General features: G+C 34.7%; 1 protein-coding gene across 1 annotated transcript in view; it reads left to right on the plus strand.

Annotated features, from left to right (window-relative positions):
- The window catches only part of UBR3 (ubiquitin protein ligase E3 component n-recognin 3), a 240,214-nt gene that overhangs the window by 5,476 nt on the left and 220,343 nt on the right, over positions 1 to 14,395 (plus strand). The gene's annotated exons all lie outside the window — the stretch shown is intronic.

Raw genomic sequence — 14,395 nt, forward strand, 5'->3', positions numbered from 1 at the left:
GATAATTCGGCACATGTGTGTGGTGATGGGGTGTAATTAGTATTTGGGTGGTGAACATGATGTAATCTATGCAGAAATAGAAGTATAATGATGTACACCTGAAATTTATACAATGTTATAAACCAATGTTACTGCAATAAACAAAAAATTAAAAAAAAAGTTAAATAGTATTCCATTGCATTTTCATATTTTTGTATTTTACTGTAGTTTATGCAGTTTCCTACTGATAGACATTTAAATTTTTTCCAGTCTTGGGCTATTGTAAACAGTGTTGCCGTCAGTATGCTTGTATACATTCTTTGTGTATGTGTATGAGCGTGCTTGTGAGGATAAATTCCCTCAAGTTATATCTTGGTTAAAGGAAATGTGCATTTTAAACTTTGATAGAGCCCTCCAAAGAAATTAATTTATGCTCCCACCAACAATGTGCAAATGAGCATGTTTCTCCTTATCTTGGCCAATATAGATAGCATTATCAGTATTTCTGCTCTTTGTTAATCTAAGTGAAAAGTGTTAATTTTGACCTGAACAGACATTTCTCCAAAGAAGATATACAGATGGCCAACAGGCACATGAAAAGATGTTCAAAATCACTAACTATCAGGCAAATGCAAATCAAAACTACAATGAGATATCACCTCACGCCCGTCAGAATGGCTATAATTAACAAGACAGGAAACAACATGTGTTGGAGAGAATGTGGAGAGAAGGGAACTCTCATACATTGCTGGTGGGAGTGCAAAGTGGTGCAGCCACTATGGAAAACAGTATGGAGATTCCTCAAAAAATCAAGGATAGAACTACCGTATGATCCAGCTATTCCACTGTTGCGTATTTATCCAAAGAACTTGAAAACACCAATTTGCAAAGGTACATGCACCCCTGTGTTCATTGCAGCGTTATTCACAATAGCCAAGACTTGGAAGCAACCTAAGTGCCCATCAAGGGACGAATGGATAAAGAAGATGTGGTATATATACACAATGGAATACTACTCAGCCATAAGAAACGATGAAATCCAGCCATTTGTGACAACGTGGATGGACATTGAGGGTATAATGCAAAGTGAAATAAGTCAGAGGGAGAAGGCCAAATACCGTATGATTTCCTTCATTAAGTAGTAGATAATAACAACAATAAACAAACACATAGGGACAGAGATTGGATTGGTGGTTACCAGAGGGGAAGGGGGGAGGGAGGAGGGTGAAAGGGATAATTCAGTACATGTGTGTGGTGATGGGTTGTAATTAGTATTTTGGTGGTGAACATGATGTAATCTATGCAGAAATAGAAGTACAATGATGTACACCTGAAACTTTTACAATGTTATAAACCAATGTTACTGCAATAAACAAAAAATTAAAAAAAAAAAAAAAGTGTTAATTTTGTTTCATCTATTACCCTCTCTCTCCGTTGCCCTTTCCTCCTAAACTGGAGTATTTTGAAGCAAATTTCAGATATCTTATAATTTAATTTATAAATATTTGAGTACATATCTCAGTAAAGAGATGTGAACTCTTAAATATAAAACATAACCCAAATGTACATTGACAGATGAATGGGTAAACACAATATGGTATATACATAAGATGGAATATTATTCAGCCTTTAAAAGGACTGAAATTCAGACACCTGCTACAATATGGATGAACCTTGAAGACATTATGCTAAGTGAAATAAACCAGACACAAAAGGACAGTTATTGTATGATTCTGTTTATATGATGAACCTGCTAAACAGGAAGTAGAATGGTGATTGCCAGGGGCTGGGGTGGGGGTGGGGGAATGGGGAGTTATTGTTTTACCGAGTTTCAGTTTGGAAAAATTAAGTTCTTGAGATGGATGGTAGTGATGGTTGCACTGAACTGGGCACTTAATAATGGTTAAAATGATAAAAGTTTATGTTATATATATTTTACTACAATGAAAAGAACAACCATAGTACCATTACCGCTCCTAAAATATTCACAGTGATTTCTCAACATCTTCAAACATCCAATGAGAGTTCAGATTTTCCCACTTGTTTCATAAATGATTTCTTAGGGTTGATTTAGAATTAGCATCCAAACAAGGTCCTCATATTGTGTTTGGTTATATGCTTTAGGTCTCTTTTAATTTATAGTCCCCCCCCTTCTTTTTTTCTTCTCTGCAATTTATGAGTTGAAGAAACCCACATTCTGGGTTTTACTAATTGCATCTTAGTGATGTTTAACTTGTTCCTCTGCCCATTATTTCCTGTAAACCAGTAGATCAAGACTAGAGTCTTGATCAAATTTTGGGTTCTGTTTTCTTTTTTTGACAAGAAAACTTTATAATGGTGTTTTGTACTTCCTGTTGCATCATATCAGGAGCCACAGAATGTCTCCTTGTCTCTCTTTTAGCTAATGTTAGGATTGATCAGTGAGTTCAGGTTGTCAGCCTGACCCATTTGTTATAAAGATCCCTATCATATTAAAGATTTTAGCAGCTTGTGATTTTCATTGTCCAGATCCGTTAATTTATTAGGGGTTGCAAAATGGTGATATTCTGATTGTATTAGCCTTTCATATCTTAGTGAGAGTTCTCTCTAGAGTGCTCTACTCGTAAAGTTTCAAGGATCTGCCATACTCACGTCCGTATGTCTAGATATGTTTTGCAGCAATCTTCTACTGGAGGGGTGCACTGTGGTCAAACAAGCTTGGGAAATACTCTGTGCTATGTCTTCTTGGCTATCTGTAATGCGTAACATTTTAAAGAAATCTTGTAGTAAAGAAATCTGTAACTTTGAAAAACCTGAGGTTCATTAGTAAAATCCAGGAAACTGTGATTTTTGAGTCATGCCAATTTGGGAAATTTTGTCCACTTGAATATTCTGCTGTTACCATAATGTCAGCATGTCTAAAATTAAATCAATTACGTATCTCTCCAAAATAGTTCCAGGTAGATTTGATTTTCCTTTTCCGTCCTTCTTTTTTTTTTTTTAAATTAATGTCTTTTTTTTTTTTTCAAAATCAAAATCCAAGCTATTACTAGCTTAAACCTTGAAGACATTTACTGTTTTGCAGCTCAGGACTAGGTCGGCAGCTTATTAGTGCCATTGGGGACAGGCTTTTTATGAATTGTTTTGTTCCATTACTTGGTTTTCATACTTTTGGTCTTTGTTGTCTTATGGCTGGGGGAAAAACAGAGGAATGGATTTGGGTTAGATATCGAACAGTGTCTGCTAATGTTGTTTTTGATTCTTCCTTTTCTCTCTGCTTGCATGTTTAGTATCAAGACCTGTTCTTGTGTTTTGTCTCATATTTGTCATTTTCATTCTCGACTGTCGCCTTAGCCGAAGCCTTCATCACATCATAACCTATTCCATGGTAATTTACTGTTTTCCTGCCTGTAATAATCTCATAGTCCAGTATAGCCTTCACTCATAGAAAATTCTGCTTTACATATTCACTCCTTTGCTTAAAGTAGCTTCCCATTGTTTATAAAGTCTAGAGCCCTTAGCCTGGCATCAAAGTTTACCACAACATGGCCTCTACCTACATTGCCAACCTTATCATTTCCATTGCAGTGGAATTCTCCCCATTATTGTTTAGCTCATTGTATATATTACTGTCCTCGAAGTCTTATGTTGTACCTTGTCCTGCAAACTCCAGTGGCGAGTTTTAATTTCACTGTCAAGCTCTTCTGTAGGGGCAGCACTCCTAGAGCATAAGTACAGTGTGAAACCTTAGTACAGAATTTGATTTTCTGAATTAAGACAATTTTTTTTCATTTCTAATTTATATCCATACAAATGACAAACTTCCAATAAAGATTTGATGATGAAGACTTGTGCCTTGTCTAATTCTTTTATATATATCCTCTTCACACATATTCAGATTTTTAGTAAATTGATTAATTGTATTATACTTTGTGTTTATTGATTTTGTAGGGAGGGTGTTAGAGCTAATCTCTTAAATTATGTATGTATGTAAGTATTTACATGGATTACTTGTGAAATTTTCTTTCCTATGAATCTGAGACTGTCCATCTAACTCTTAAGTCACAAGTTCAAATAAAGGAATACAACACTCATGATCCAAGAACTTGGAGGAAAAAGAAGAGTTGAAGAAAATTTTTGTTCTCTTTTCTGTGTTCAGTGTACTTTTTGTCATTGCTAATTTATTAAAAATAGTGTAGACAGATTCTACTTAGCGTAGAAGATTCTACTTCAGCTGGAAGTGTAATTTCTAGTCATCTTCATTGTAATGAGGTTTAACTACAATAGAACAATTTGGAAGTCTTGTTAGATTGTGATTATTTTTTCTAATCATTTTTGTGTCATAAACTCTCAAACTTATTTTCAACTATGAAACACTTTAAGTATACAGAAAAATACAAGAATAATGTGACAAATACCTTTGTAGTCACCACTGAGATTAATAGATGTTAACCTTTTGCCATATTTGCTTTATAGCTTTTTTCAACCGCAAAACTAAAGGTCATCCTCTTCTTTCCTTTCTCTTTCCCTCCGCAGAGGTTACCATTAGCCTGAAATTCCTGTGTCATATCCTGTGTCATATATGACTATATAACTATAAATATATAATTGTTCTACTATTAAAATTTTACGTAAATGATTTCATATTGTATGAATCCTTTTGCAACTTGCCTTTTTTGCTTACCATGTTGCTAATATAGACTAGTTCATTCATTTCTAACTACTATTAGGCATTCTATAGTATGATTAAACTATAGTTTGCTTATCTGTTTCTTTGCTGAGGGACAATTAGATGCTTTACATTTTTTGTTGTTTCCAAAAGGGCTGCAGTGAACATTTTTGCATGTATCTGTTTGTATAGATATACTAGAATTTCTTTAGGATAGACTCCTAGGAGAGGGATTGCTGGGTTGCGGACTGTGCTTCTTTAGCCTTATTAGATAGTTAAGAATCGCCTTCCAATGGTTTATCCAATTTACTCCCAGTTATACTTCCACCAGAAATTTAAGTTCCTGTTTTTCTACTTATTAAAACTTGGTGAGATATATAGGTATAAAATTTTGCCAATCTGTTGGATATAAAAATATTTTTAAAATTTGCGTTTCCCTGACTACTAGTAAAGTTGAACATCTTTTCATATGTTTTTAGGTCATTTGGTTTCTTCCTTTGTGAACTGCTGGTTTATTTATTCTTTGCTGTTTTATATTTGGAATTTGGAATTTATTTAGTCCATTTGGAATTTATTTTTACGTATAGTGTGAGTTTGAGATCTAATTTTATCTTTTTCGGTATGAGGATCCAGTTGTTCTAGCACCATTTATTGAATAGTTATTTTTCTTCTCCATTGATCCATAGTGCCACCTCTGTCACATACCAACTTCCTTTATGTGTCCTAAGCTCTCTGTTGTATTGATGTGTCTCTTGTGACAGTATCATACTACTTTAATTATTATAATATTAGAATAAACCTTGATATGGCAGGATTTCCCTAATTATTACTCTTTAAAAGAATCTTGGCTATTCTTGGTCCCTGACTCTTTCATTTGAATTTCAGGGTGAGCTTGTCAAGTTCTGTGGAAAATTCCTATTAGATATTGATTGGAATCACATTAAATTTAAAGACATTGTAGAAGGAGACGTACAAGATATTCATTGTAATACTGTTTGAAATAGGGAAAAATTGGAAAAAATGAGATTAGTAAATTGTGGTAGTTCAGTGGAATACTTTACAATAGAACACATGTATTGTCGTCTTTATAGATTAAATCTGCCTATCCATGAGAGTAGTGAAAGTTGTTTTTTCTTTCAGTAAAGTAATTTACTCTATAAATTGCATATCTTTTGTTAGATTTGTTCCTGGAGACCTTATCACTTTTGCTTCTACTATAAATGGTATCATTTTAAAAATTACTTTTTCTTTTTTTTTGTGAGGAAGGTCAGCCCTGAGCTAACATCCATGCTAATCCTCCTCTTTTTTGGTGAGGAAGACCGGCTCTGCGCTAACATCTATTGCCAATCCTCCTCCTTTTTTTTCCCCAAAGCCCCGGTAGATTGTATGTCATATGTCATAGTTGCACATCCTGGTTGTATGTCATAGTTGCACATCCTTCTAGTTGCTGTATGTGGGTTGCAGCCTCAGCATGGCCGGAGAAGCGATGCGTAGGTGCACGCCCAGGATCCGAACCCCGCCCGCCAGTAGCGGAGCCCGTGCACTTAACCGCCAAGCCACGGGGCGGCCCCCAAAATTACTTTTTCTAATTCCTTGTTTGTTGATTTTTTCTAGTTTTTTTTTTTTTTGAGGAAGATTGGCCCTGTGCTAACATCCATTGCCAATCTTCCTCTTTTTTCTTCCCAAAGCCCCAGTACGTGGTTGTATATCATAGTTGTAGGGTTATAGCTCTTCTGTATGGGATGCTGCCTCATTATCGCCCAATGAGCGGTAAGTCTGCGCCCAGGAAATGAATCAGCGAACCCTGGGCTGCCAAAGCGGAATGTGCGAACTTAAATGCTACGCCACTAGGCCGGCCCCTCCAATATTTTGTATTCTAAAAATTTTCAAATACTATTGATATTTTTATATTGATGGAGCAACCTTCTGAAGTCTCTTCTAGTAATCTGTAGATTTTCTTATTAATGAGTGCTTATTATATGTCAGGATTTATCTATCTCATTTAACAGTCTCAGCAAGCCCTAGGGAATGATATTAACATCTGCATAAGTAAAATATAGTCTCAGGGAAGCAATGTGACCAAAGTCACACAGCTATTATTCATACCTGTGTCTGTCCACATCGAAAGCCTGTGTACTTGGCCCCTGTTGCCTCTGTTGATACTGCAAACTAGTGAAAGTTAAGGAAAACTTTACAAAGAATTTCAGTTGGATCTGGAAGGAGATTGGGAATTGAAGGAAGAAATAATGGATAGAAGGAATAGAAAAGACAAAGGCGTGAAAGAACGTGATGTATTCAAGTACTAGAGTAGTTTTCACCTTCACTCTTGAATGATATTTTAACTGGGCAGAGAATTTGAACTGACATTTATTTTCCCTTGCACTTTGAAGGTCCTATTCTGTTGTCTTCTGGACTCTGTTGTTGAGAAGTTGTATGCAATTTAATTGTTCCTTTGTAACTAATCTGCTTTTATTCATTGATTGTTTTTAAGATTTACTTTTTGGTGATCTGTAGTTTCACTATGATGTGTTTAGGTATGGTGTTAGGCTGTATTTGTTGGGCTGATTCTAGATGAGGGTTTGTCTCTCTCATCACTTCTGGAAATTGTCAGCTCTTGTTCCTTTGAGTTTTAAGTCTCTCCCATTCTTTATTTTCTGTTTTGGAATTACTGTAACATATTTGTTGGATCTTGTCATTCAGTCTTCTAGAAAACGCTCACTCATTTTCTATCCATTTATCTTTTTTTTCCCTCTGAATTGAGGGTGATTTCTTCAGATCTGTCTTCTAGATAAGTGCTTCTTTAGCTCTGTCTAATCTACTATCCAGCTTGTCTATTGAGTGTTTAATTTGAGCGAATGTATTTTTCATTTCTAGAGAAATCTTTTAACATTAACCTGCTGTTTAAAAAAAAGTCTTATTCTTTTGTTAGGGTTTCAATACCTTTTATGCCTTTAGTAATTTTAAAAATAACTTTTTTGTCTTTTCAGAATTTTTTGTCCTATTTTTTGAAGGTTTTGGGGAAATAAACCCGTTTATTGTGTCTGCTGACACTCTTCATGGATTGTTTCTTTGTGTGTTTTGAAATTTTGGAATGTAAGCTCTTTAGTGTTTGTATCTGAGTCCAGGGGTGGAGTGGGGTAGTAGTCTTTTTTCTGTGAGAATACCTTGTGCTTTGGGTTTGCAGTGGCCCCCTCAGAGTGGTTTTCTGCCAGCAGTCACAGACATCATTGACCTAGTGCCAATTTTAAAAATTAATTTCTGTCTTGAGGAGTTCCAATACAACATGAGTAATGTAAATTTGAACCTCAAACTTGCATGAAACCTAGATTTGGGGTTTTGACTTTGCAAGGGAATTTTAACCCTTATCCATTGCTCGTGTAGAGACGCCCTGCCTGTAGGTGATTTTATTGAGAGGGGTGGGGACAATTTAATGGAACATATTCTTTTTTTTTTTGTGAGGAAGATCAGCCCTCTGCTAACATCTGCCAATCCTCCTTGTTTTTTTTTTCTTGCTGAGGAAGACTGGCCCTGGGCTAACACCCATGCCCATCTTCCTCCACTTTATGTGGGACCCCGCCACAGCATGGCTTGGCATGCAGTGCGTCGGTGCGCGCCCGGGATCTGAACTGGCGAACCCTGGGCTGCCGCAGCGGAGCGCGTGCACTTGACTACTTGTGCCACCGGGCCAGCCCTGGAACATATTCTTGAAAGTGTCTCTGGAAATCTAACTTATAATAATGGGAAAAATTTCCTAGAATACTGGTTTATAAGAATATATTATTATAGTTTTGATTTATTAATTATGATATTTTCATCATCACAGAACTCCTGTTAGCTTATCAGTCATCAATAGAAAACACCCATTTTTGATAGGGGACTTTTGAAATTAGTCTTGGTAATTTTCAGTTTAGAATTTGTGAGAACGTACCTTCCTGTAAGACCATGTTTTGGTGGCACCTCCAACATTTGTTATCTTTTTGTCCTTGGGTAAATCACTTAATGTTCCTAGATTATAGTTCTTCTCACGTGTCAAAGGGGGGTGGTATTTGACCTGCCTGCTTCAATTTCTTTTTAAATAAAATGAGACACCACATACAAATATAGAATCATATTATTCCTGTTTATGTGATTGATTGCCCAGGACTATAAAACATATTGGAACATCATATTAATATTTTATTATACTGATGCTCTTGTGGACAGAACTGGAAGAAGCAAAGCCTTTTATCAGAGCATTGGATGGACTAAGGCAATTGTGTATGATTTTGAAGGCATTTTTTGGTATCGCTTTATTGAGGTGTAATTGATTTACAGTAAGTTGCACACATTTAAAGTGCAGTGTTTGATAAGTTTTCACATATGTATACACCTGTAAAACTATCACCGCAATCAAGATAGTAAACATAGCAACCATGCCCCAGAAGTGTCCTTGTGCCTTTTTATAATCCCAACCTCTTGCTTTTTCCTGTGCCCCTTCCCCCAGCAACCATGGGTCTGCATTCTATTGCTATAGATTAATTTCCATTTCTATAGTTTTATGTAAATGGAATTATAAAATATTTTAAAAAATCTGATGTCATTCACTCAGCATAGTTATTTTGAGATTCATTCATGTTATGTGTATTAATAGTTCCCTTATTGCTAAGTAGTATTCCTCTGTATAGATATACCGCAATTTGTTTATCCCTTCATCTATTAATGAACATTTGAGTTGTTTGCGGTTTTTGGCTTTTACAAATAAAGCTGCTATGAACATTTGTATACAGGTCTTTATGTGAATATTAACAAGTCTTCGTATGGAGACATTCATTTCTTTTGGGTAAATACCTAGGTGTGCAATGAGTGAATCATATGGTAGATGTGTGTTTAACACTTAAAAATTAAAAAAAATTATATATATATAATTTTATATAGTTTATATATATCATAAACATTGACATTTTAATCATTTTTAGGTGTACAATTCAGTGGCATTAATTACATAATGTTTAACTTTTTAGGAAACTTTCAAAATGTTTTCCCATGTGGGTGTTCCATTCTACATTCTTACCAGCAGTGTGTGAGAGTTCCAGTTCCTCTGCATCCTTGCCAGCATTTGCTATGGTCAATCTTTTTAATTTTAGCTATTCTAATAGGTGTGTAGTGGTATCTCATTGTAGTATTAATTTGCGTTTCCTTAATGACTAATGATGTTGAGCATCTTTTCATGTGCTTATTTGCCATCCATATTTCTTCTTTGGTGAAGTATTGGTTGAAATCTTTTGCCTGTTTTTTTTTATTGATTTGTTTATTTCCTTTATTTGTTTCTAATTATTAAGTTTTGATAGTTCCTTATATATTGTGCATACAAGTTTTTTATCAGGTATGCGATTTGCAGATATTTTCTCCTGATCTGTGGCTTGTCTGTTAACAATATCTTTTGGAAACCAAAATGTTTTAATTTTGCTGAAGTCCAATTTATCAACATGTTCTTTTTTGGATCCTGCTTTTGATGTTAGAGTTAAGAAATATTTACCTAACTCAACATCAAGATTTTCTTCTAGAAGTTTTGTAAGTTAGGTTTTATATTTAGGTCTATGATCTATTTTGAATTAATTTTTATATATGATATGAGGTATGGATCGAAGTTCATTTCTTTGCATATGGGATATCCAGTTGTTGAAAAGACTATTCTTTCTTTTTTTTATTTATTTTATTTTATTTATTTATTTTTTAATTTTGTTTATTTATTTTTTCCCCCAAAGCCCCAGTAGATAGTCGTATGTCATAGCTGCACATCCTTCTAGTTGCTGCATGTGGGACGCGGCCCCAGCATGGCTGGAGAAGCGGTGCGTCGGTGCGCGCCCGGGATCCGAACCTGGGCCGCCAGCAGCGGAGCACATGCACCCAACTGCTAAGCCACGGGGCCGGCCCTAGACTATCCTTTCTTCATTGAATAGCTTTGGCACCTTCATCAAAAATTAGCTGTCCATTTCTGGACTTTCCATCTTTATGCCAATGACAAACTGTCTTGATTGCTGTAGCTTTATAGTACATTTTGAAATCAAATAGTGTGAGCTTTCCAACTTTGTTTTTTTTATTTCAAAGTTATTGTGGGTATTCTAGGTCCTTTGCATTTCCATATGAATTTTAGAATAAGCCTATCAATTTCTACAAGAAAGCCTGCTGGTGTTTTGACTGGGATTGAGTTGAATCTGTAGATCAATTTGGGGATAATTGACATCTTAACATTCCTGAGTCTTCCAAACTATAAACATGGTCAATCTATTAATTTATTTAGGTCTTCTTTAATTTCTCTCAGCAAGATTTGGTAGTTTTCAGTGAAGGTCTTGAACATTTTGGTTTTTTTTTTTGTGAGGAAGATCAGCCCTGTGCTAACATCTGCCAATTCTCCTCTTTTTTTTTGCTGAGAAAGACTGGCCCTGGGCTAACATCCGTGCCCATCTTCCTCCACTTTTTATGGGATGCCGCCACAGCATGGCTTGCCAAGCGGTGTGTCGGTGCACGCCCGGGATCCGAACCGGTGAACCCCAGGCCACCACAGCGGAGCGCGTGCACTTAACTGCTTGCGCCACTGGGCCAGCCCCTTGAACATTTTTTTTAATGCCTAAATATTTCATAGTGTTAAGCTATTATAAATGGTAGTTTAAAATATTTCAAATTCTGATTGATTGTTGCTAGTATTTAGAAATACAGTTGAGTTTTGTATATTGAGCTTGCATCTTGCAACCTTGCTAAACTTATTTGTTCTAGTAGCTTTTTGTAGATTCCATTAGGTTTTCTATTTAGATGAGCATGTAGGTTGTGAATAAAGGTAGTTTTACTTCTTCCTTTCAAATCTTCTTACTGCCTTTTCTTTCTTTCTTTCTTTTTTTTTTTGAGCATGATTGCATGGGGCAGAACCTCCAGTACAGTTTGAGTGGAAGTGGTGAATGTGGACCTCCTTGTCTTGTTCCTGATATTAATGGAAAATAAGTCTTTTATGATATTAGCCACAGGTTTTTTGTAGATGCCCTTAATTAGATTGAGGAATTTCTTGTCTGTTCCTAGTTTGCTGAGAGTTTTTTTTTTTTAAGTCGGAGATGGGTTGTCAGATTTTGTCAAATGTTTTTCTGCACCTATTAAGATAATTATATGATTTTTCTTTTTTAATCTGTAGCTATGGTGAATTATATGGAATAATTTTGAATACTGAAATCTTGTATTCCTGGGATAAACTCTATTTGGTCATGATGTACTATCTTTTTTATATGTTGCTGGATTCAAGTAGCTAGTATTTTGATATGAGGATTTTTGTATCTATGTTTAAGAGGGATACTGGACTGTGGTTTTCTTCTTCTGTAATGACTTCATCTGATGTTGGTATCACGGTGAAGCTACCTTCATAAAATGAGTTAGGAAGGGTTCCTTCCTCTTCTGTATTTTTTAACAGTTTGTGTAGAATGTAATGTTATTTCTTCCTTAAATGTTTGGTAGAGTTTGGCAGTGAAACAGTCTAGGTTTGGAGAATTTATTGTTGGAAGGTTTTTAAGTACAAATTCAATTTGTTTAATGATGTAGTGCTTATTTAGGTTACCTTTTTTCCTTTTATGAACTTTGGCAATTTTAATCTTTCAAGGAATTTGTCCATTTTATCTAAGTGGTTGACTTTGTGGGCAAAGTGTTGTTTGTAATATTTATTGTTCTTTCATTGTTTGTAGGGTGTGTAGTGATACATTCTTTTTCATTTCTTTATCACTGATGTTGCTCTTTTCAAGGAACCAGCTTTTTGTTTTACTGATTTTTCTGTTTTTTGTTTTTTTTTCTTTCTGTTCTTAATTTCATTGAAATGTGCTTTTTACTGTTTTCTACCTTCTTTTTGCTTTGGGTTTAATTTTGTCATCTCTTTTTGGTTTCTTAACGTGGCATGTTAGATCATTGATTTTTTTGTGACCTTTCTTTTTCTAATGTAAGCATTTAATGCTTAAGTTTCCATCTAAGCACAGTTTTAGAGGCATCCCACAAATTTTGATATGTTATGTTTTCACTTTTATTCAATTCAAAATATTTTCTATTTTCTGTGATTTCCTCTTTGGCCTATGTATTAGTTAGAAGTTTTGAGGATTTTCCAGATTATGTATTAGTAATTTCTAGTTTAATTCTGTTATGATCAGAGAATATACTTACATGACATCAATTCATTTAAAATTGTTAAGGTTTCTTTTTTTTTTTTTAAGGTTTCTTTCATAGTCCAGAATATGGTCTCTCTTGGTGAATGTTTCATGTGCACTTGAAAAAAGTGTGTATTTTTCTGTTATTGGGTGTAGTGTTCTATCAATGTCAGTTTGGTCAAATTGGTTGATAATGTTAAGGTTTTCTACAGTATTACTGATTTTCTATGTACTTTGTTCTGTTCATTACTGAGAGAGGAGTGTTGAAGTCTCTAGTATAATTGTGGATTTGTCTCTTTCTCCTTGCAGCTGTCACTTTTTGGTTCTTATATTTTGAAGTTCTGTTGTTAAGTGTACACTTAGGATTATGTCTTCTTAGTAAATTGACTCCTTTATCATTATATACTGTCTTCTTTATCCCTGGTAATATTCTTTGTTCTGAAGTTTACTTTGTTATTAATATAGTTACACATATTTCTTTTGGTTAGTATCAGCGTGGTATATATTTTTTAAAATCTTTTTTCATTTAAACGATTTATGTCTTTTTATTTAAAGCCCATTTCCTATAGGCAGTAGATCTTGTTGGGCCTTGCTTTTTTATCCAGTCTGATAATCTCTGACAATGGTATGTAGACCACTTACATTTGATACGATTATTGTTATGGTTGGATTAAAGTCTGTCATCTTGCTGTTTGTTTCCTGTTTATCCCATCTATCCTTTGCTTTATTTCCTCTTTTCTGCCTTCTTTTGGATTATTTTTCATGTTTCCATTTTATATCCTTTTTGTTTTATTATCTTGTTATTTTACTGATTGATTTATGGTTTATGGTATGTCTTTAACTTATCACAGTCTACCTTCAATTATATTATACTACTTCATGTATAGTGTAGGCACCTTGTAATAGTTTCTCTTTTTTCTCTCCCAGCTTTTATCCTGTTGTTGTCATATATTATTTTGCTTTTACGTATATCATAAACCCTTGAATACATTGTTGTTATTTTTGTTTACAGAATCAATAATTTCTAAAAGAGATTTACATAATAAAAAAAATCTTACCCATCTAGGTACCATTTCTAGGTACCATTTCCATTTATTCTTTTGTGTAGGTGCCTGTTTCCATCTGGTATCGTTTTCTTTCTGTCTGAGTGACTTCCTTTAACACATCTGGTAGTGTGGGTTAACACATCTGGTAGTGTGGGTTTGCTAGTGATGGATTCTTTCATTTTTTGTATGTCTGAAAATGTCTTCATTTTGCTTCTTTTTTTGCCTTTGGTTTTGAAAGCTAATTTCTCTGTATAGGATTCTACTACTTTAAAGATGTTGTTCCAGTATCTTCTTGCTTGCATTGTTTCCAAGGAGAAATCTGCTGTCATCTTTTTCTTTGCTCCTCTGTAGCTAACGTGTCTTTCTGTGGCTGCTTTTCAGATTTTCTCTTTAACCCTGTTTTTGAGCATTTTGATTATGATGTACGTTAGTGTCATTTTTTCAGGTTTTTTGTACTTGGGTTAGTTGAACCTCTTGGACTTATGGGTTTATAATTTTAACCAAATTTGGAAAAAATTTGAACATTGTTTCTTTAAATATTTTTCTACATTCCCCTACTTTTGGGGACTCTA

This window comes from Diceros bicornis, chromosome 10, assembly GCF_020826845.1.
Source record: "Diceros bicornis minor isolate mBicDic1 chromosome 10, mDicBic1.mat.cur, whole genome shotgun sequence".
In the NCBI taxonomy this organism is placed as follows: Eukaryota; Metazoa; Chordata; class Mammalia; order Perissodactyla; family Rhinocerotidae; genus Diceros; species Diceros bicornis.